The sequence below is a fragment of the Schistocerca americana genome, chromosome 4, assembly GCF_021461395.2.
Source record: "Schistocerca americana isolate TAMUIC-IGC-003095 chromosome 4, iqSchAmer2.1, whole genome shotgun sequence".
In the NCBI taxonomy this organism is placed as follows: Eukaryota; Metazoa; Arthropoda; class Insecta; order Orthoptera; family Acrididae; genus Schistocerca; species Schistocerca americana.
In genome coordinates, this window is record NC_060122.1 from 673,448,809 (window position 1) to 673,472,333 (window position 23,525).

Genomic DNA, 23,525 nt, shown 5'->3' on the forward strand with positions numbered 1-23,525 from the left:
TCAAATTTCACACCCTTCCGTAACAATCGTGTCAATGGCTGTCCTAAATCTGCAAAACCTTTCACTAACTTTTGATAGAAATTGCAAATTCCGATGAATGATTGCACTTCCTTAAATGTTTTTGGCTCCCAAAAATCCCTTACAGCCTGTACCAAACTCGGATCTGTTCACACTCCGTCCTTACTGATGATATGACCTAAATATTTCACTTCTTACAATGCAAAATGACACTTCTCCAGGCTCAACATCAAACGAGCTGCTCTTAACCTCATAAAGACTTCCCTTAACTGCTGTCTAAGCTGCTCCATACTACTTGAAAACACTATGTCATCCAAACAGACAAGATACTGTCGTGGTTTCAAAACCCTCAACACACTGTCTAGCAATCTCTGAAACATTGCCGGAGCATTTTTCAAACCGAATGGCATTCTGATGTATTGGTAATGGCCTCCCAGAGTAGAGAAGCAGTTTTTGGCTGATCCTCTGGCGCCACCTCTAACTGATGATAATCACTTGTCAAATCCACCGTAGTACTGGTACTGTTCTAAGTGATCCAAAGTCTCTGACATGTTTGGAATGGGGAATACATCTATTAATGTCTTCTTATTTAGGTATCGGTAGTCACAACAGAACCTGTATTTCTTAGTTCCCTCCATAGATTTTTTAGGCACAACGATGACAAGGCCCACTCCCCAGCAACTATTACTATGCCGTATAATACCATCTACAAGCTGCTGATCAATGAAATTCTCCACAATCGGCTGCAAATACCTCGGTATTCTGCATGGTTTATGGTAAACAGGTGCTTTGTTCTCTGTTGGTATCCTATGTTGAACTAATGGAGTTGCTGGTAATGGCCCTGGAGGAAAAAACCAATCCTTAAATTCCCACAATTCTTCCATATCCTCTTTTTCTCCTCCTTTCAAATGCTTAACTTTGTTATGCAATGCAGTTCTATCGGCAGTTAGTGGTTGATCGCCACGCCTACCTCTTGAGCACCAGTATTTGTCATCTGGTACATCCAAATTCACTACTAAAACTCCTTTTCCCAAATTCGTGTCTACAGTACTAAAATTATCCACATTCACGGGGACTAATTGCCTGTCATTTCCCTCTTGTATGCATACAATACTACATTTCACAAAACAACCTAATGGATCCAAAACTTCATTATCCTCCAATGGTTCAATAACACATACCATAACCACAGGCAGATTTGACTCTTCACTCACCCAAAGCGACTTCCCGGTGCCACTAGACACACACTCATGCGAATTAAGCCTTAATGCTAATGTATACGGTTCAGTTGGTTTGCTCATTACATTGAACGCCCCCTGTGACAGTGCTGCATCGACAAGAGTTTCCTCTAGCTGAAATAACCTTCTATCAAATTCCACAGTTCGTTGTCCAAGGTCAATTTTGGCATGATGTTGATGCAATAAATATACTCATAGGATCAGGTTGTAGCCCTCACTTACCCATGGTACTACCTCTATGCATGCATCAAATTGGACTTTCCCTATGTGAAAGTCAACTGTCACTGACCCCAAAAGTGTGACCTCCTTATCCCCCACTCCACTCAACCTATAATGTGGTGGGTCTAACTTCCTTCATCCCATTAAACTCTTAGTAGCCACTGACACTTGCGCCCCTGTGTCCAACAAAATCTTAAATGTTTTAGTTCCTATGGATCCTACCACTGAACATTCCACCTCTGCATATGTATTTTTAGCATTGAAATTAAACGGGAGCTCCCTTAAGAGGGTCCTGGGACCCCTCTGCCATTTAGTGATTGACACCTCTACTAACTCCACTTCTCCATCCTCCACACTGCTGATTTACACCCCTTCCTCTGTTCCTAGGTAACTGGGTGCATTGCCTCTGCACATGTCCCATACGACCATACTTATCACATTTTATACCCACTGTAAACACTGGTCGTCTATCATATACCCCCGTGGCCATGTCTTATTTTCTCACGTTGAATTGCCATATGAATGGCTGAATACAAATCTTTCGGAGTCCCTTCATGCACTTTCCGTGACATATGCGCTGGTGCCGGCCGGAGTGGCTGAGTAGTTCCAGGCGCTACAGTCTGGAACCACGCGACCACTACAGTCGCAGGTTCAAATCCTGCCTCGGGCATGGGTGCGTGTGATGTCCTTAGGTTAGTTAGGTTTAAGTTGGTCTAAGTTCTAGGGGACCGATGACCTCAGAAGTTAAGCTGCATAGTGCTCAGAGCCATTTGAACCATTACGGGCTGGTAACCCCCTCAAAAATACATCAAATGCCCTTTGCTCAGCCTCCTGTGCAGAACACCATTCACCTCATTGCTCTGACTCCACTTGTAAGTATATTCGTTAATTTCTCTTATCCTGTGTGCAAATTTCTCTGTCGTCTTCCCCTGCCTCTTCATCATTGTACTCAACCTCTCCCTGAAGTACCGTGTGCTATTCTGTTTCTTGTACCTCTATAAAAGCCCCTCCTTCAACTGCTTAAACTGTTCCGCCTTCCTTAAGGCCTCAGAATGCCTTATATATATGTTTTCATTTCACCCGTTAATCTAATCTTGGCTACATGTAACAACTGTTCATCAGACCAACCATTCATCTCAGCTGAAGTTTCCAAGTCCTCCACAAACGAATGCACATCCTCAGATGGCTCGCCAAAAAATGGAATAATCAAACTTGCGGCAGCTGGATCAACCTCCCGCTGTGTCACCCTAGGCAAAAATGACTGATCCGATGAGGTTTCCCACTCACTTCTAGCTGTTAATTCACTTCCCAACTGCGTATTGTCCTCTGTCAATTGTGCTATCTTTTCCAACAAAATTCGTACCACTTGTGGTTCCAACACACCTTGCACCCCTGACTCTCCCATTGTGTTGCTTTCGTTCCCAGTTAGTCACGAAACAAAACATTTAAGTACAAGAATAACCTGACTTCCTACAGCTCCATATCATCATACTCAGTATCATCATAAACTAATACAAAAGTAATCAAATACCTCAAAAAACAACATCTTATCACCCCAAACACACTAACACTTATTCTGAAAAAAAAAGGGGGGGGGGGTAATATGCCTATGCAAAACATCTAAAATGGCCAACCAGAAGCCATACTCAAAACACAAACAAAAAAAAGAAAATGTCCAATACTCAATAAGAAAAATTGGTCAACACTCCAACACTCACCACATTTTGTGTACTGTAATGCAGGCAGTGGCCTCGAACGTCGTACTGTACAGATGATGCCCGCTATTCTGACACCAAATGTAGAGGTATGTTGGATGAGGACAGAAACTGTCAGGATGCACCATATTAAAAATCCGCCACGATCTTCAAGCGTTTTATTATTCCCAGCCACAGTGCCACGTTCCTCTCTGTCTGTGTCACAGGGTCCCGTGATATCGAGGACGCCACTTCGCTGTCAGCAAAACAGCTTGGTGCAGAAGGGCTACCTCGGCGACCCATGCAACATACTGCAGCATGCCAGCTGTGTACAGCCACAATGTTTTGATGACGTCAGGATGCACTGGCAGCCAACTCAGCGGCCTTCACCTTGGGATGCCTTCGACATGTGTTGGGAGCCAACAGGACTGCCTGCGATAGCGAGCCATTGAGTGGCCCACCGCTGGCTGGCTACGAACCTTGTGTTGGCCTCAGAGGGTCGAACCAGTGACCTGCCGTGGACTGGAATGCTCGCCCCATCTGCTGCTGCCTGTAGCTGGTGGTGTGACACGTCCTGCTGGCCAGGAGAGCTGCCACACTTGAATCCCCTCGTTAAAAAACCGGCACCTATTTATACGTGGCTGTGTGCCTCTGTTTTGCTAACGCACCACTCTGAGTCATGTACTCATAACACCTAGGTTGCACCAGTGGGCGCCAGTGTGGAACGCCTGTAACTCGCACCATGCAAACCGCGGCATTTACTCTTTTCAGCGGGTCCTCGGCCCTGTGGCCTCCATTCAACTTCCCAACCACTGGCCAGCATAACTTACTGTCAACAGGCCTGCACCTGGCTGTAACATGTGCCTTCAGAAATATTGCACTGAATCTAGCTTTCTTATGTTAAACGGTGGTGGTACTACAACGGGAAAGTGCTTCACCATCTGAGCTATCCAAGCAGGAGAGCTTCTGTGAAGTTTGGGAGGTAGAAGAAGAGGTACTGACAGAATTAAAGCTGTGGGGACAGGTCATGAGTCATGGTTGGGTAGCTCAGATGGTAGAACACTTGCCCGCAAAAGGCAAATGTCCCGAGTTTGAGTCTTGGTCCGCTACACAGTTTTAATCTGCCAGGAAGTTTCATATCCATGCACACTCCACTGCAGAGTGAAAATTTCATTCTGGAAACATCTTCCAGGCTGTGGCTAAGCCATTCTCCACAATACCCCTTCTTCCTAGAGTAATAGTTCTGCAAGACGTGTAGGAGAATTTCTGTGAAGTTTGGACGGTAGGAGAAGAGTACTGGTAGATTTAAAGAAGGTTGTGAGTCATGGTTGGGTAGCTCAGATGGTAGAGCCCTCGCCCGCAAAAGGCAAAGGTCCTGAGTTTGAGTCTCAGTCCAGCACACAGTTTTAATCTGCCACGGAGTTTCACGAATTAAGTTTTTTCTATTTACATAAGGAACATTGTGAAAAGTTACTAACCTCCAATGGAAGACAAAAACGAGTTTCCTGGGGATGCAAAGGATATAAAGATATATCTAATGTGACACAAGTAGAGGAAGCAATAAAGACTATGGAAGCAGGTGCCTGGACTAGATGACATAAGGGTGGAGATGGTGAGAACTGCTGGCATTGTGGGACTGCCGTGGCTCTATTGGTTCATGAAAAAATATGGAAAGAAAAGGGACATCTGAAGACCATAAATATTTTTAAGAGGGGTTTGTGATGTAGTGATATGCATTCATTTCAGGAAGTGGTAAGATTAATCTCATAGGCTATGATGCCCTGACAAACATGTCCTTACTAGGTGGAATGTTCAGTCTGTTGTATCTGCACTTTCTTACTGCTTGCAGGCCTAGTCACATGTGTACACTTTACAGACCATCTAAATTATACACCAACCTGTGAATTAATTAAGTTATAGCATCTGACACAAGTATCATCATGTGCTAATGCAGATTAAGTGTTTGCCTAGTGTTGGCAGTAAAATGTCACATGATGTAACCAAGTGAAGTGCAGTTTTCAAAGCAGTTCCATCACCAGCTGTCAGAGGTGTAATGTTTACTATGTGTCTCATTCTAGTTCTATGTATTTCTTTTATTCCTTGTTTTTGTGAATTTATCATTTCATATTTGCTCCTTGTTTATTAATTGTTACTGTGTTACTATGGATTAACTAGTTACCTTTTAGAAGCAATTCTATTTTCTGCACAGGAATAATGCATTTAAGTATGGTATCTGCTTCTATTGGTTTGCAAGGGTGTCAGTAGACTCTGTACCCACAATAAAGCTCTTACAGTTCCAGACAAGTGTTTGATTGCTAATTTTGGTTATGAGCATGCCCAAGTAAAGACCAGTCAGCCAAAGTCAATTCGATTCTCCACAGCTCATTTGTATTGAGTTTACTGGATGTGTAAGAACTAACAGTGTCAGGATTAGTGGTCCTCTGGCTTCCATTTTACCCCCCCCCCTCCCCCCCTCCACCAGCAACACAGTTCTGCGGTTAAGACAAGTGGAAGCTAGTTTACGCAATGCTGGAATCACAGAAGCACAATAAAGCTCACTCTTGTACTGAGCCAATTGGATCACCACTTCACAGCTGAGATGCAAGATATTTTCACTGCACCCCTGGAGGTGAATTTCTACGAGAAGCTCAAGGCAGAACTAAGTCAGAGAGTCACTGCCCCACAGGAGGACACAGCATATCAGGTTCTTACATAAGAGGATATTGGAGATCATAAGCAATTGTAATACCTTTGTATGCTCTGTGGAGCACTAGATTACCACCAAAGCTAAACGTAATAATGGCGTCTCAAATGGACATGCCACTGGATGCTATGATGGAACTTGCAGACCAAATACAGGAAGCCATCAGCCTGACTCACATTAGCACAGTCACAGCACAGTGCGGCAGTACCATGGCCTCCGCAACTGTTGTGCACACTGATTACAACTCCATCATTCATGGCAAAGGTGGAAATCTTATGCACACATGTCAGCATGATGTTGTCACAAGGCAGCACTGGAAACAACAGAGAATGCTACCACAGACATCTGAGGAGCTGTACACTAGCAATGCTACATCTTCTCAAGATGAGAACCCTATGTGTGGGTATCACCGACGATTTGGCAATCAGGCATGAAAATGTACAGTCCCATACTTTCAGCCAAATGCTTGCAGAGGTCAGCCTTAGGTGCAGCCGACTGCCCATCACTATCTTGTTGCCTGTTTATTAGTGGCAGTAGTTTTGTCCTGAAATTCTTGGTGAACACTGGTTCGGACCTGACTGTCCTACCATGGTCTCCAAAGCATCACTGCAGACCTTCAGCACCCCTCTGCCCATCACAGGCCAACACTTTCACTATTGTGACCTAGGGCACCCAGAGCATGGACTTGAACTTGGGATTAAACCATCCATTTGTATGGGATTTTACTGTTTCAGACATCACAGAAGCTATAATTGGTGCAGATCTCTTGGCACATTACAACTGCTTTCCAGATGTGGAGAATCCTTGATTGTTCAACAGCATTACCTGGTTAACTGCCCTGAGTTTTATCACAGCACAGCAATCCACAGTGTGAGGCAGATACAGACACAAGATTAGGCTTCTGTACTAAGTCAGTTTCTGAATTTGACCAGACCACCAGTCCGTCTAAGCAAATACCACACACTACAGTGCACCATTTCAAAACAGCAGATAGACCAGCAGAGTCATGCAGACCTACACTACTGGCCACTAAAATTGCTACACCAAGAATAAATGTAGATGATAAACGGGTATTCATTGGACAAATATATTATTCTAGAACTGACATGTGATTACATTTTCACAACCACCTCCAGCTGTAATAATGGCCTTGATATGCCTGGGCATTGAATCAAACAGAGCTTGGATGGCGTGTACAGGTACAGCTGCCCATGCAGCTTCAACACGATACCACAGTTCATCAAGAGTAGTGACTGGCGTATTGTGACGAGCCAGTTGCTCGGCCACCATTGACCAGACGTTTTCAATTGGTAAGAGATCTGGAGAATGTGCTGGCCTGGGTAGCAGTCGAACATTTTATGTATTCAGAAAGGCCCGTACAGGACCTGCAACATGCTGGCATGCATTATCTTGCTGAAATCTAGGGTTTGGAGGGATCAAATGAAGGGTAGAGCCACGGGTCATAACACATCTGAAATGTAACGTCTACTGTTCAAAGTGCCATCAATGCGAACAAGAGGTGATCGAGACATGTAACCAATGCCACTCCATACCATCATGCCGGGTGATACGCCAGTATGGCAATGACGAATACACGCTTCCAATGTGCGTTCACCATGATGTTGCCAAACACGGACGCAACCATCATGATGCTGTAAACAGAACCTGGATTCATCCTAAAAATTATGTTTTGCCATTCGTGCACCCAGGTTCGGCATTGAGTACACCATCGCAGGCACTCCTGTCTGTGATGCAGCGCCAAGGGTAACCACAGCCATGGTCTCCGAGCTGAGAGTCCATGCTACTGCAAACATCATTGAACCGTTTGTGCAGATGGTTGCTGTCTTGCAAACGTCCCCATCTGTTGACACAGGGATCGAGATGTGGCTGCATGATCCATTACAGCCATGCGGATAAGATGCCTGTCTTCTCGACTGTTAGTGATACGAGGCCATTGGGATCCAGCACAGAATTCCGTATTACCCTCCTGAACCCACCGATTTCATATTTTGCTAACAGTTATTGGATCTCGACCAACACGAGTAGCAATGTCGCGATACGATAAACCGCAATCGCAATAGGCTATAATCCAACCTTTATTAAAGTCGGAAACGTGATGGTACACATTTCTCCTTCTTACACGAGGCATCACAACAATGTTTCACCAGGCAATGCCAGTCAACTGCTGTTTGTATATGAGAAATCACTTGGAAACTTTCCTCATGTCAGCACATTGTAGGTGTCGCCACTGGCGCCAACCTTGTGTGAATGCTCTGAAAAGCTAATCATTTGAATATCACAGCATCTTCTTCCCATCGGTTAAATTTCACGTCTGTAGAATGTCGTCTTCGTGGTGTAGCAATTTTAATGGCCAGTAGTGTAGATGTTTGGAATAGGACCACCTTGCTATAGCTGAAGCTGAGCTTGACACTATGCTATTGGTGGGCAGACCATCAAGCATTCCATGGTCCTCCACCTTACACCTGGTACCTAAGAAATGTGGAGTCTGATGCCTCTGCAGAGACTATCATGTGCTTAATGTGAGAACACTGCCTGACCATTATCCTGTGACACTGTTATGGGGCCACAATTATGCATTACATGGTGCAATGATATTCACTGTATTGGACAGTGTGGAAGTCTATACATAGATACAACTGGTGAAAGAAGACATTTTGAAAACTGCAATTAGAACAATATTCAAGCTATTGGAAAGCACGTATATGACATCTGGATTACAGAATTCAGTGCAGATATGGCGAAGGTTCATTGACTCTGTCCTTCAAGGCCTTCCATTCTTTTTTGCATACCTGAGAGAGATGCTCCTGTTTTTTAGCCATCCTGGAACAACATTGAGTTGTGTTGAACACTGCTAAGTGCATTTTTTGGCAACATCAGGCTACCTTCTTAGGACATCAAATTTCATCTGTGGGCTCTTTACCTTTAACTGAAAAGATTGAAGCAATTCTGCAGCTACCTAGGCCAGTCACAATCACAATCAAGGAATTGTGATGGTTCCTAGGCATACTGAACTTTCATCATTATCTCCTAGCTCATGCAGCAGAATTGAAGGAACCATTGACTGCAATGCTGGCGGGACCTAAAGTGAATGATGGTTCCCCTGTGTTGTGGACTGAGACCATGTGCTCTGCATCCAAGACCGCAAAACAGAGCATGGCTGATGCAGTCCTCCTGGCACATCCCAAGCTTGACACACTCCTTGCATTAGTAGTGGACACAAGCCAGATGGCTATCAGCATGGAGCTGCAACAATGGTACATTTCTGTCACAAACTGTTCAGACCTCAGAGAAAGTGGAGCACCTACACCACAAGCTCCTGGCCATATATGAGGTTGCTAAATATTTTCAATGCAGATTGAGGCATGAGTATCTACAGTCTATCTGTTGACCTACGCATTCATGCAGAAGAGCATCAACTGCTCTCTTCTCCAATATAATCATCTCAAATTTATACCACAACACTGACATCAACCACACGGAGGCTGACTGTCTTTCATATGTCAGCAGCATGATGAGCCCTACTGACCTTTCCACACTCACCAAAGCACAAAAAGATGATGAAGAGCTCCAAATGTTCATCAATGATGCTACGTCAGCATTCTGATTGCAATTTGTCTCATTGTGGGAGAAGATGTTAGGGTTTACTGAAACATCTCCCAAGGAAGACCGTGACCATTTCTTCCATCTGCATTCAATGACAAACTTTCAAAAACATCTACAACATATGGCATCCAAAAGTCCACCCCACCTTTCGTCTTGTGTCTCAATGTTTTGTTTGACTGGCCATGGAGAAAGACTATCAAGGATAGGCAAAAAACATGCCTACAATGCCAGTGATGTAAGGTGTCTCACCTCGTACATGCTCCGACTGGTGATTTTCTGAATACATCCAGATGTTTCATGGATGTTCACCTTGATGTAGTGGGGCCACTTCCACCATTAAGTGGTCAACATCATTTATTGACCTGATAGATTGGTTTGCCCACTGGTCAGAGCAGTTCCCACCAATAAAATAACTGCTGAAACATTGGCCTCCACATTTATGTCAGCATGGTTAATGACATTTTGTTGCCCTCTGCATTCATTACTGACCAGAGCTGGCAATTTGAATTGCACTCGTTCAGGCAGCTCTAATGTTTTGATGACTTAAAGTGTGAGTGTGGGTCTGGGTTTTACTAATTTACTTCGCCCAAACCACTTTACACTCCTTTATGAGATGACTAATTTGGGGTTTGCAGCCACCCTTCTCTACTGGATAGTCAGCTGCTGGAAACTCTCTTAACTTCTTCTCCATCAAATAACGCTAGGTACAGGTACTTTCAAGCCTCTTTCTACTGCTGACTTAAGTAGCCATACAAACTTTACATTTCATCAATCAACGATGTATTTGATGTTCAAGCACAATAAAAATTACCACTTTCAACACAATATGAAACTTCAGTAAGTCTCTTGTACAGTCATTTGTTAAAAACAAATTGATTTATATTTGAAAGAAAGTCTTCTGAGACACCATGACTTTTAGAAAAGGAGACTGAAAAACCATCTTGCCTCTCACAAGGCTGAGTCATTAGTCTACAAGAGTACTTTTTCAACTGTTCTTGTTTCACATAACAATACTCAATGACACAATAAGCAGAGAGCTGCATATAGATTCTGTGGTTCTTTCTTACCAACTCACTAACACATCTATGTATTGTCCGACAGGTACTTGTTGGTGCCATTCGACTGCCACATCTACTTTCTTCCTGTGATTGATTTTAAGCCTGCACACACAAACATGTGATGCAAGTAGATAGGATTTTACCATCCCACACTCATATCTAGAATATCATGTGTTCAAGACAGTAGAAGGCTGAGTGGTTCTAGAATTTACACAGAAATTCTCAAATCACTACATATGCCCCCCCCCCCCCCCGCCCCCCCTCAGATGAACACATGATATTTTATACATAACCATTATTCAAATAATATCACTCATAATAACATTTCATATCTTAACCGTATACATTTCTTACATATGTTTATATACATATATATCCTTTGAGTAACAATTCTCTGTCCTCTCTTGCATAATCTTTCACTTCTACCTTTTCCCTAGTATGTACTATTTTCATTAGTTGTAGCTTGGAGGAACTCTGGGTGAAACGAAAGTGTTCTTTTGCCACTCATTTACTTCCATGAAACATAATAATGCTAGTCGTTCATAGAATTTACATTTTTCAGAATAATTCCTATAAAATTTGTAACTTTTGTCACAATACTGTCCCCTTCTCCTAGGATCAGCACCCATTCCTTGCTTGTGGGCTGACCTTATGAGAGCACTTCTCTTTCCATACTGGTAGGTACGCCCCTTACAAAACATGTCTACTTTTTGGGCCACAGATCATCCTATCTCCAAGTAGGTACATCTGCCCTTTCTGAGTAGGCCTCACAGTTCATTACCTTAACATACATTTCTATGTATACCATAAGTATCTTCTGGTAAAGATATAAATCTATCTTAAACTTTGCATTCATTCTTTAATATATCATTCACTCCCTAGAGTCCTTCTCTACTTATCAACTACTATAATTTCAATAGATATTACATTTATATTTACTACTTACTTACCACTATCCTTCAATTCATCAGAGTTTTTATTGCACTCATGTTTCTCACGCCTTTTTCTAATTTATCCATTACTCATTGCTATTTTATAGTTGTTCTTTATGTATGGGCACATCTCCTCATGTATATTCAGTGTAGAACAATCATAACTCCCCATATATGTGTGCATGGTTCCCTATGTACGCACCTTTTCCCCTACAGCATCTGGCAGTTCTCACATCATGATAGGCTTTGCCTTATATAATTTAATGTTTGCGTAGAAGTGTACATTTGACCATATGTGGATGTGTGTTCATGTAGTCTGAGTCTTGGGCGTTCTTATCTGAAGATAAGATGTAGGTTATTAGTAACCATGGAAATAAGGAAGGACTTCAGCGATAGAAGTTTATGAATATGGAAAGAGGGAAAAGATAGACAGGTCCTCGAGATGAGAAGTAAGAAAGGAAAAAATAGATGTGGTTGCTAGGATCGAAGAAGAGAAAGAAGATAGCCTCAAAGACAGGAAACCCTTCCCATCCCCCTTCCCTAGGATCCCTAACTCTCAGGTACTTGAATGAGACACCAGAGGAGGTTTGGTGATAAATCGTCTCCTACAGAACAGACTTGTCCCACCTTCACCATTTGGAGTCCCCGAAGGAAGTCCTAGCACCCTATGGAAACGACAAATGAAGAAGAATCAGGCACATTTGTTTGTGAGGGTTGTTTCGAAGGTGTGATGTGTGTCTTGTGTTAGTCATGATTTTTCTGTTCTTGTAAATCAATATTTTAGCTACAATACCCACCACTTTCAAAATTTATACAAACTTTCCCATCTATATCACAACTCATAAAAGGTATAAAATACTCTATGCAAAATAGAAAATCTATACACTACGGCATAACAATTGTTTGGCTAGTCACATCTTATTATATTTTCCATAAATATAATTCTCTAAGTAGTTTATTTCATATAGATATCACTTTTTTTATTCTTTTAAGTTGTTCTCTATTTTATGGTCATATCCAGTTTTCTAAGCAATAAGATTTTAGGATACTTTTAGCTGTTAAAGGAATTTGGTCCAGGAAACTATTTGGAAAAAACACTGAAAACAACTTGGGATCTGACGGTAGTCACTCTGCCCGTTAACTCAGAATGTTAATGTCCATGGGGGATAAATGATTCCGCCTGGGTCCCATGGATCTGATGTTAACTTTCCTTGTGCTCTGGAAGGCCAATAATTTTCTTTAAATTTACTTTGAAAGTCTTCCCAAGAGGAAACATTCTCAGTGTTTACCCTGCCCCCTTTTGAGGCTTCCCATAAAAGGTACCACACCACTTCAATCTTCTTGGAGTCTTCCCAATTTTTTGGCAAAGCATGGTTAAATTTGTTAAGAAATGGGTCAGATGTGCCTCTCCGTCCAGCTTAAACTTAGGGAATTGTCTAGATACCCTGAATTAGCTCCCCACTGAAAATCAGTCACAGCTTCACTAGTTAATACAACTTTAGGTGAAGATACCTTTTTTCTACTTTAGCTTGGATAAGCTTAATCTCTTTCCATAGGTCGTCTACACCCTTCCTGGTATCATCAAATTCAGAAGAAGGAATAGCCGATACATTTCCGGATTTTATTCTCTCGGTAAATTTTCAATCTATAATTTCTCCAAATAGTTCCTCCAAACTAATTACATTTATAATATCAGAGTTAGCTGTTTCCTCTTCAAAATTTCTTTCTACATTATCTACCCGTGTACTGACACCTGTAATTTGTGATTGAATGACTGGTATTAACTCATTCTGCTTATCTACACTCTCTTGCAAAGTATACAACTCATGCCTTACATCATTATTCTTTTTCAAAGAATCCTAACTTTTCAATAAGTTCCGATTCTACACTACTACATTTGTTCTCAATGTTAAGTTCTAGCCTTCTTGACAGATCCTGAAAGGTATCATTCTGTTTCTGTCTAAGGTTGGTAAACATATGATTTATATGAGTAGTCAAAGAGTTTGTCAACTCATTTTTGAGATCTACTTTTAAATTCTCTACTTTAGTACTTATAGTGCCACACTCAGTCTTCAAAGGATCCACACCTTTGCGCAGATTACTAAATTCCTTGCTTTGAGAGTTGACCTTGGCACTTAACAAACCCAAATTTGTCATTTGAATATTTGGAGTTTCCCTCCAAGCTTCACGCTGGGTATTTAATTGAGAATTTAATAAGCCTACTTTTTTACTTAGAGTTGCTCTTTGAACTTTGATTAAATTTACCAACTCAGCCCAGTCAGGCACTTCTTTGCTAATTTTCATGGCCAAAGCTGGGTCTTGACTTTCCCCAACCTGTTGTATATTTTCCATACTCTTGTACACTTTAGCTCTCGTAAGCATTTAAAACTAACTTTAAATATGATAACTACACAAATAAAGTTCACCCAACAGTATCTTGTACCACTTCGTACTAAAGTAATGAAGTTTTGTTTCACGCTCACCTGGCATGGAATTCTCATAGTGTAGGTGAGCGGATGTGGAGGCAGGTAAGCCGGAGAACAGTAGCTGGTGCTAGCCGCATCAGATGTATGTTGGTTTCCGCATCTGCATCCCTGTGAGCTGTGTGAGAGGTATATACTCCCCGTACTGGATCTTCTCGGTTGAGCATTCTATGTGTATTTCTTCTTAGAAAAATACGTCAAAATCTTTGCTGCTTTATCATTGTGAATTTTTCATGTCTTCATCATTTTTCATTCAAATTCTGCTCCATCAGATACCTGAACATACTCTAATGTCAAGTTTTGTGGGTATGCCCACGACAAGACTACCAGTTACCACCCCATTAACAATGGGACGATTGAGTGCTGGCATCGCTCCCTGAAGGTGGTGCTCATGTGTCACTTGGACATCGGCTCTTCCTATTGTCCTCCTTGATTTGTGAACCACATATAAACTGACACTGATTCTTCAGTTACAGAGCTAGTCTATGGAGAGACATTGTGTCTTGCAGGTGAATTCATTGATGCCATTGCCCTGCATATATCCACACAAGGCCACCTGGAATTCTTACATCATCTTCAGAAACATCTTGCTCAGATATGGCCTTTGGAAGCTTCCCATTGAGGTACACTACCTTGACATGGATCAACAGCTGCTCCCATGTCATGGTCCATATTGATTGCATGAAACCACCATTGCTACTGTATGTTACAAAGAGTTATACAGACATAGGACATCTTGGTGAACGGTAAGACAATGACCATTTCCCTTGATAGAATCAACCTGCATGTGTATTCCAGGACGCTGTAATGGAACTGACAAATAGACATCATTTTGTTATATTATACACTAAAGTCGTGTTAAAAAAAAAGCTTTTGCTTAAGAGAATACTAAGTTAGGTGTTGCGATCAATAATCGATATTGGAATTGTGTGTTCTTTGTAACTTATGGCCGTGATCTTTGGTCTACAACGGGTTTTCAGTCACTTGAGTGTTGGCCATGGTTGAGTGTAGTTGTGTATCTAGTTTTGACAATAAAAGTGTGTTTTTGATACAAAGAAACCGTGGAATACTCCCGTCATGATTTCGATAGTCCAGTGATAATTAAAAAACCCTCATCTTTTCTTGGACCCAGAGCAGCAAAGGAATCATCGCCTAGTCAACGAGAAGCCACATGGACAACGCAGACTCAGCAGCATCAACAAAGGAGACATCATGGCCAGCTCTACTAAAGTACTATACAGCCATTAGCCACACCGTAACGGTGTTCTTATGGAGATAACTTTTCCTGCACAGTAGAGTGGATATATAAACAAACAAATACCATTCAAACAGTCCTTGTAGGCCCAACAGTACTGACCAGCAGCCATGTCATCCTCAGCCCTTAGGCATCACCAGATGCGGATAAGGGGGAGCAGGCGTTGAGCACACTGCTTTCCTGGCCATTGTCAGGTTTCATGACCAATGCCTCTATTTCTCAGTGAAGTAGCTCCTCAATTGGCCTCACGAGGGTTGAGTGCATCCCACTTGCCAACAGCACCCAGCAGACCTGAGCAGTGGCCCATCCAAGTGCTAGCCAAGCCCGAATGAACTTCGGTGATGTGACAGGAACTGGTGTTACCACTGTGCCAAGGCCATTGGCAATTATGGAAATAAGAGTAAACAATGTTTTCAGAAATTTTTAAAACTTCAATCTGATTGGCTAAAAAATTCCATGTGACATTCTATGCTGCCTTAATTCCAAGATTTACTGAATTCTGATGAACTGTATAAAATTCAACAAGCATATGTAACTGAGAATCATTGTTGAACTTTCAGAGCGTATATTAACTGGTATAAGTTACAGTTCTTTAAACAGCTGCTTACAAGTTCAGTAAGTACTTAACCTGGCTACTGAGAAAATGTGCTATGTGCAAGAACATAATAGTACAAACTGGGAACGAATACCTTTTTTTAATTTTTTATTTTATTTTATTTTTTGCATCAAGAGCTGTGTGTTAGGACAGATTTGGTAGCAGCTTATATATTATTCAAATGAGAATATATGACAAAAATTTATTCAAGACCTTGCTTCATTCAGCTGCTTCCAGTAGATATATAACAAAAGAAACTCTCTTTGCAGCAGAAAACATAACGTTTTATACCCCGGCTGAAACACACAGTGCAGCCTGTCTTTTAAATAGCTTTTACATGTTGAATTATATTATACCTTCTCGACTGCGGTTCTAAGGAAACTCACAGAGATAAATGAATAAATTCCTATAGACAAACAAAATATGTATTGTCACAAGTTGTACAAAATTGTGTCAAAATTACAGAGGAGACATTTGATGTTGGTTGTTGGTTGGTTGACTGATTTGGGGAAAGTGACCACCCAGCGAGATCATCCATCCCACCAGATAAGGGAAGGATGGGGAAGGAAGGCGGTCATGTCCTTCCAAAGGTACCATCCTGGCATTTGCCTGAAGCAGTTTAGGAAAATCAGAGAAAACCTAAATCGGCATGGCTGGACATGAAACGCCATCCTCCCGAATGTGAGTCCAGTGTGCTATGAGTGTGGTACGAGTATCTGCATTCATTTTCCCCTAAAGAATTATTTGATTCATGTTTGTTCTGAGTATTATTATTTGAGTTCTCAGTCAATGAATATATGTTTTGCAACCCTTGCTGCATTGCAGTAGTTGATAGTCTCCGTCACTACTTAGTAATTTACTAGTGTTTATCAGTACACACAGCTTTGGTTCACATGTCAGAGCCACCCTTCCTTCTGTTTCCTTGTGTACAGTTCATTTCCATACAACAGGACGATTGTGGGGGACTTGCACCCCAAGAGAGGATATTCACTGCATGTCAAGGCAAATTTGATTAAGTACAGGCTAATACCAGTAGTGTCTTGCATAAATAATGGTAACCCTTGTATCAGATCTTATTGATAGGCAATCTTTTGATCAATTTTATATAATATATGGTAAATTTTATATACTTCATGACATTGTACTTTTTAAGTGGTGACTGCATTCAGTAATGCTGACTGAGCCTAATTTAAATTTCATATGTTAAATCGGGATAATCAACTAGTTCATCGCACTGTTTCACAAAAGTGGGGAGTAATTTATTAAATGCTGTGTGCGTTTTATAATTTGTATATTCTTCACAGCTCTGACTATTGGCATTGTTTGTTCAAGTTATTCTTGTTCAGCATTGTTGGTTTGCCAATTTTGATGGGCTCTTTATCTGTTTTGTGGGTAGTTCGTTTGAAAGGGGTAAATTTGAGGCATGTTTAAGTTGATGAGAATGAGGAGTAATGACAAGACATGAGAAGGCTCTCAGATGAAACAGTTTAATGAAATTGAAGTTAATCCGGGAAACAAAGGCATTGCAGTAATATGAGATTCAGTTGCATTAGATATGAAGCCAGTTGTTCCAAGCATGGGTGAAACAGTGCAGTGGAAGGTAGATTGGGTGATGGAATGTACCATGACAATATTGAGGACTTTGATATGGTCTTACCACATCCAGTGGATGCAGTGGTCATAGTTAGGGAGCGTAATGAGGAAGGTTGCGAGATGACATTGCTATTACCCCATGAAAGAGACACACAACTTCACCAACTCTGTCTTCATCTGATGTAGCATTTGAAGGTAACCTTTTATTGGATATCTCCAAAATATTTCAAGGAACACAGAATTTGATGAAATTATTTGTGGCCAGTGACAAGGCAATGCAAGATTTGGTAAAATCATTACAAGAACAAGTTGAAGATGGTAATTAAAGATTAGACACAAAGATAAAAGCCAGGAATTCTGCAATGGGAACTGAAGGAAGCCACAGGCTGCACTGTCAAATTTATGTGCACAGTTTCATAAAATAAAACTGTAGAGCAAGTTCCCATTCTTAAGAACCAAATGGATAAACTGATGCATAAGCAAGACTCAACTGAATGTCAGGAAAAAGGAATGGGAAACCAAGTAGTGATGTTGGAAGACAAGATTCTTCAAATCTCCAAATAAATTGAGCACCAGTTGTGAGAAGCCACTGAGCAATCAAAAATTTCTAATCATGCTTTGGTCAGGGAAGAAATCAAGACCATTCATTGTGAGCCTGGGGAAATGAATGCTGTTCTGATAGGCAAAGCATAAGAAGTGCATGCACTTCAGGCATTTAAGTAATGGCAATAGGCTTTTAACAAACAGAAGGCCATGACTGTGCAATTAGCATAAGATATAGGAGCAGAACAGATGCAAGCCCAACGGGCTCAGTATTTTGGTGATCAGACATATTGCCATTGTCAGGTGTGCTGATGCTGTGACTTGTCTGGCCACCAAAATATTGTGCCCATAGGATATTATGAAATGGCAGTACACCTGTGGACTGTTCAGTCAACAAATATTCTGAAAGAAACTGAAGAATCACAATTTGATCATTGTTTCCTGCTGTTGTGGTTGTTGACACATGAGCTTGAATTTATTTGTGATCTGTTGGAAGGAGAAACCACCACGAGAATGTGGCCTATTGCACAGCAATGTTCTACATAAGAAGAGTTTTGCCACACCTTCCTGAGGAATTACTGGTTGAAGGCAGTCCAAGAATGGGTAAAGATTGAAACTATTATGGGGAATGATTTCAGGAGATCTGGACCATAAAGTGTGATGAAGTTCCTATAAATGATGTTAAGAAGAACCACTTTCTGAATGTGCCATACAGCTCTGCTGAAATTATCTGCTTCTGTTACCAAAAATTAGCACCACATTTCCAACATATTCTTGCAGGCAGGATTGCTGATGATACTGAGGGATTTAAGAACTCCTACAAGAAGTGGAATTCATGCAGTGGGATGACTGTAGCTGGCAACATCTGTATGACGATAGGCACAGTTCAGCAGATCTGCAGAGATTGCATAATGATAGAAGGAATGAGCAGGTACACATGCATGGAGGTGGCCCTACTAGAGACTCAAGCCCTGTCGTCACAGCTTTCAGGAGTGCTAGTTCTGCAAGGTTCACAGGAGAGCTTCAGTAAAGTTTGGAATGTAGGAGACGAGGTACTGGCAGAAGTAAAGCTCTGAGCACAGGGCGTGAGTCGTGCTTGGGTAGCTCAGATGGTAGAGCACTTGCTCGTGGAAGGCAAAGGTCCCGAGTTCGAGTCTCGGTCTGGCACACAGTTTTAATCTACCAGGACGTTTCATATCAGCGCACACTCCGCTGCAGAGAGAAAATCTCATTCTGGAAACATCCCCCAGGCTGTGGCTAAGCCATGTTTCCGCAATATCCTCTCTTTCAGGAGTGCTAATACTGCAAGGTTCACAGAAGAGCTTCTGTAATGTTTGGATTGTAGGAGATGAAGTACTGGCAGAAGTAAAGCTGTGAGGATGGGGTGTGAGTCTTGTTTGGGTAGCTCAGATGGTAGAGCACTTGCCTGCGAAAGGCAAAGGTCCTGAGTTCGAGTCTCGGTCCGGCACACAGTTTTAATCTGCCAGGATGTTTCAGATCAGTGCACACTCCGCTGCAGAGTGAAAATCTCATTCCAGTAGTGCATTAGTTATTAACTTGTTTCATTTGAAGAGCCAGGCACCATTCTTTTTTACCCTCGTAACCATCAGTCAGGCTTCTACTGCCTTCTGGTACTCAAATGGAAAGGGCAAGTTATGTATTTAGCTTCTCCTGTGTTTTCTTAGTAGTATATTTTTTAAATTTCATGCATGTTTTTTCTCTATTTTAGAGGTTTCTTCTTGCATTTTTGTAACTGTAAAGTGATGTTAGGCAGTCTGTGCTGCAGGTTCATTTTTGCTGAACAGCCATCTTCACAACTCATAAGGCAACTGCCTCCATTGGCGATACATCAGGAGGTTGGCAAGTCCCATATCTAGGTTTCTGTCTGTGCCGTTACAGTCAATCCTTAAGTTAGTAATACTGGAATGCATAGGATGTGTGCTTGCTGTATGCAGATTCAGGAAGAGTAGGCTGCAGTATGTGAGCAGCTGAATGAGCTTTCAGCTGCACTTAGCTGTCTTCAGGCTGCTGCTTCGGGAAGTTGTGGTGGCAGAGAATCTAGCACATTGCATGAAACACCTCAAATGTCACTTGCTTTGCTCACAGACTGTGCGGGTGAGTCATCTCCCTCTGTACCAGACATGGTAGATCTACCCTCACAGGTAGATGAATGGCAGGTCGTAACATGTTCATGTTGCTTGAGGCAGAGACCCAAGGTGAAGATTGGCCATCTGGCCTCACCCATTCACTTTGCACCCTGTGAATGGACATGCGGCCACTCCTGTACAATGAGTAGTGTGGAAATACCGAGATCATGCAATATGAGTTGGAGGCAATTTTAACCTACTGAGTATAGACTAGGGCATCTATGGATTCACTGTGGGGGGTACAGAAGAATAGTCTTGCAACATTCTTTTGAACACATTTTCTGAAAACTGTCTTGAACAGTTAGTTTAACAGCCCACACACAACTGGAAATATTTTGTACCTCATAGCTGCAAAAGAGAAACAACTGACAGCATCAATGTAGACAGGGATTAGTGATCGTGATGTCATCATACTGACTTTGATTACTAAAATTAATAAATCAGTCAAGAGGCTCAGAGAGTATTTCTGCTAGAAAGAGCAAATATACAGTTGTTAGCATCCCACTTAGGTAATGAATCCTTGAACACATATTCAGCTGGAATATAATAAATTTCCTTGAGAGGGAAATGTTTCTGAACACAAATCAGCTCAGTTTTAGAAAGCATTGCACATGTGAAACTCAGCTTGGTCTTGTCTCACATGAAATCCTGTGAACCATAGATGAAGGGAAACAGCCAAATTCCAGCTTTCTAGATTTCTGTAAAGTGCTTGACATGGTGCCACAGTACTGACTGTTAATGAATTTACAAGCACATGGAGTAGGTTCACAGGTATGTCAATGGGTCAAAGAGATCATAAGTAACAGAACCCAGTATAAGAGTGACAGGATTGCTGTTATATACATAAATGATCTGCTCCCCCCCTCCCCCCCCCCTCCCCCCCCCCCCCCCACCTCAATGAACCATCAATCTTGCCATTGATGGGGAAGCTTGTGTGCCTCAGAGTAACAAATAGACGTATCACAAGTGCAACCACAATGGAGGGGTATTTGTTGAGAGGCAAGACAGATGTGTGGTTCCTGAAAGCCTTTTCAGGGCCAACAGTCTGGATGATTGACTGATCTGGCCTTGCAACATCAACCAAAATGGCGTTGCTGTGATAGGGCTGAAAGCAAGGGGAAACTACAGCTGCAATTTTTTCCGAGGGTGTGCAGCTCTACTGCATGGTTAAATGATGATGGCATCCTCTTAGGTAAAATATTTTGGAGGTGAAATAGTCCCCCATTCAGATATCTGGCTGGGGACTACTCAGGGTGATGTCATTATCAGGAGAATCAAAAAAAGGATAGCTTACAGTTAGATATAGTGGGAATTAGTGAAGTTCAGGGGTAGGAGGAACAGAGCCTCTGGTGAGGTGAGTAGAGGGTTACAAATACAAAATCAAACAGGAATAATGCAGGAGTAGGTTTAATAATGAATAAGAAAATAGGAATGCAGGTAAGCTACTATGAACAGCATAGCGAGTGTATTATTGTAGCCAAAACAGACATGAAGCCCACAACCACCACAGTAGTACAAGTTTAAGTGCCAACTAGCTCCACAGATGATCATGAGATTGAAGAAGTCTGTGATGAGATGAAAAGAAATTATTTAGATAGTTAAGGGAAAAGAAAATTTAGTAGTCATGGGGGACTGGAATTTGATAGCAGGAAAAGGAAGAGAAGCAAAAATAGTAGGTGACTATGGACTGGGGGAAAGGAATGCAAGAGGAAGCCACCTAGTAGAATTCTGCACAGAGCATAATTTAATCATCACTAATACTTGAAACTTCTTGGCAGATTAAATCTGTGTGCCGGACCGAGACTCGAACTTCGGACCTTTGCCTTTTGCGGGCAAATGCTCTACCAACTGAGCTACCCAAGCATGACTCACGCCCTGTCCTCACAGCTTTACTTCTGCCAGTACCTCGTCTCCTACCTTCCAAACTTTACAGAAGCTCTCCTGCGAACCTCGCAGAACTAGCACTCCTGAAAGAAAGGGTATTGCAGAGACATGGCTTAGCAAGAGCCAGGGGGATGTTTGCAGAATGAGATTTTCACTCTGCAGCGGAGTGTGCTCTGATATGAAACTTCCTGGCAGATTAAAACTGTGTGCCTGACCGAGACTCGAACTCAGGACCTTTGCCTTTCACGGGCAAGTTTCATATCAGCGCACACTCTGCTGCAGAGTGAAAAATCTCATTCTGGAAACATCCCCCAGGCTGTGGCTAAGCCATGTCTCCGCAATATCCTTTCTTTCAGGAGTACTAGTTCTGCAAGGTTTGCAGGAGAGCTTCTGTAAAGTTTGGAAGGTAGGAAACGAGGTACTGGCAGAAGTAAAGCTGTGAGGACGGGGCTTGAATCGTGCTTGGGTAGCTCAGTTGGTAGAGCACTTGCCCGTGAAAGGCAAAGGTCCCGAGTTCGAGTCTCGGTCCGGCACACAGTTTTAATCTGCCAGGAAGTTTCATATCAGCGCACATTCTGCTGCAGAGTAAAGATCTCATTCTGATCTCTAATACTTGGTTTAAGAATCCATGAAAGATGGTTGTGAATGTGGAAAGGAACTGAAGACACCAGAACATTTCGCATTGGTTATATAATGGTAAGACAGAGATTTTGGAACCAGATTTTAAACTGTAAGACGTTTCTGCAGGCAGATTTCGACTCAGACTACAATTTATAGGTTATGAATTGAAAATTAAAACTGAAGAAATTGCAAAAATGTAGGAAATTAAGGAGATGGGACCTGGATAAACTGAAAGAAACAGAGGTTGTTGAGAATTCCAGAGAGAGCATTGTGGAATGATTGACAAGAACAGAGGAAAGGAATAGAGGAGGCAAAGAATGGGTAGCTTTGAGAGATGAAATAGTGAAGGCAGTAGAGGATCAAACAAGTGAGAAGATGAGGTCTAGTAGAAATCCTTGGATAACACAGAAGATATTGAATATAACTGATGAAAAGAGGAAATATAAAAATGCAGTAAATGAAGCAGGTGAAAGGGACTACAAACATCTAAAAAAAATTAGACTAACGGGAAGTGCAAAATGGCTAAGCAGGAATGGCTAGAAGGCAAATGTAAGGATGTAGAAGTATATATCATTAGGAGAAAGATAGATACTGCCTACAGGAAAATTGAAGAGGCCCTCTGAGGAAAGAGAAGCAGCTGTATGAATATCAATAGCTAAGATAGAAAACTAGTCTTAAGCAAAGAAGGCAAAGCTGAAAGGTGTAGGGAGTATATAGAGGGTGTATACAAGAGAGATGCACTTGAAGGCAATATTTAGAAATGGACAGGACATAGCTAAAGATGAGATTGTAGATATGATACTGCAGGAAAATCTGACAGAGCACTGAAAGAGTTGAGTCAAAACAAGGCCCTGGGAGTAGACAGCATTCTGTCAGAGCTACTGATAGCCTTGGGAGAGCAAGCCATGACAAAACTC

General features: G+C 41.9%; 1 non-coding gene across 1 annotated transcript; it reads left to right on the top strand.

Annotated features, from left to right (window-relative positions):
* The first annotated feature begins 22,446 nt into the window (after positions 1 to 22,446).
* On the top strand, positions 22,447 to 22,521 carry Trnas-uga. The gene has a single exon. It is a non-coding gene; the product is annotated as a tRNA-Ser (tRNA).
* Positions 22,522 to 23,525: the final 1,004 nt, after the last annotated feature.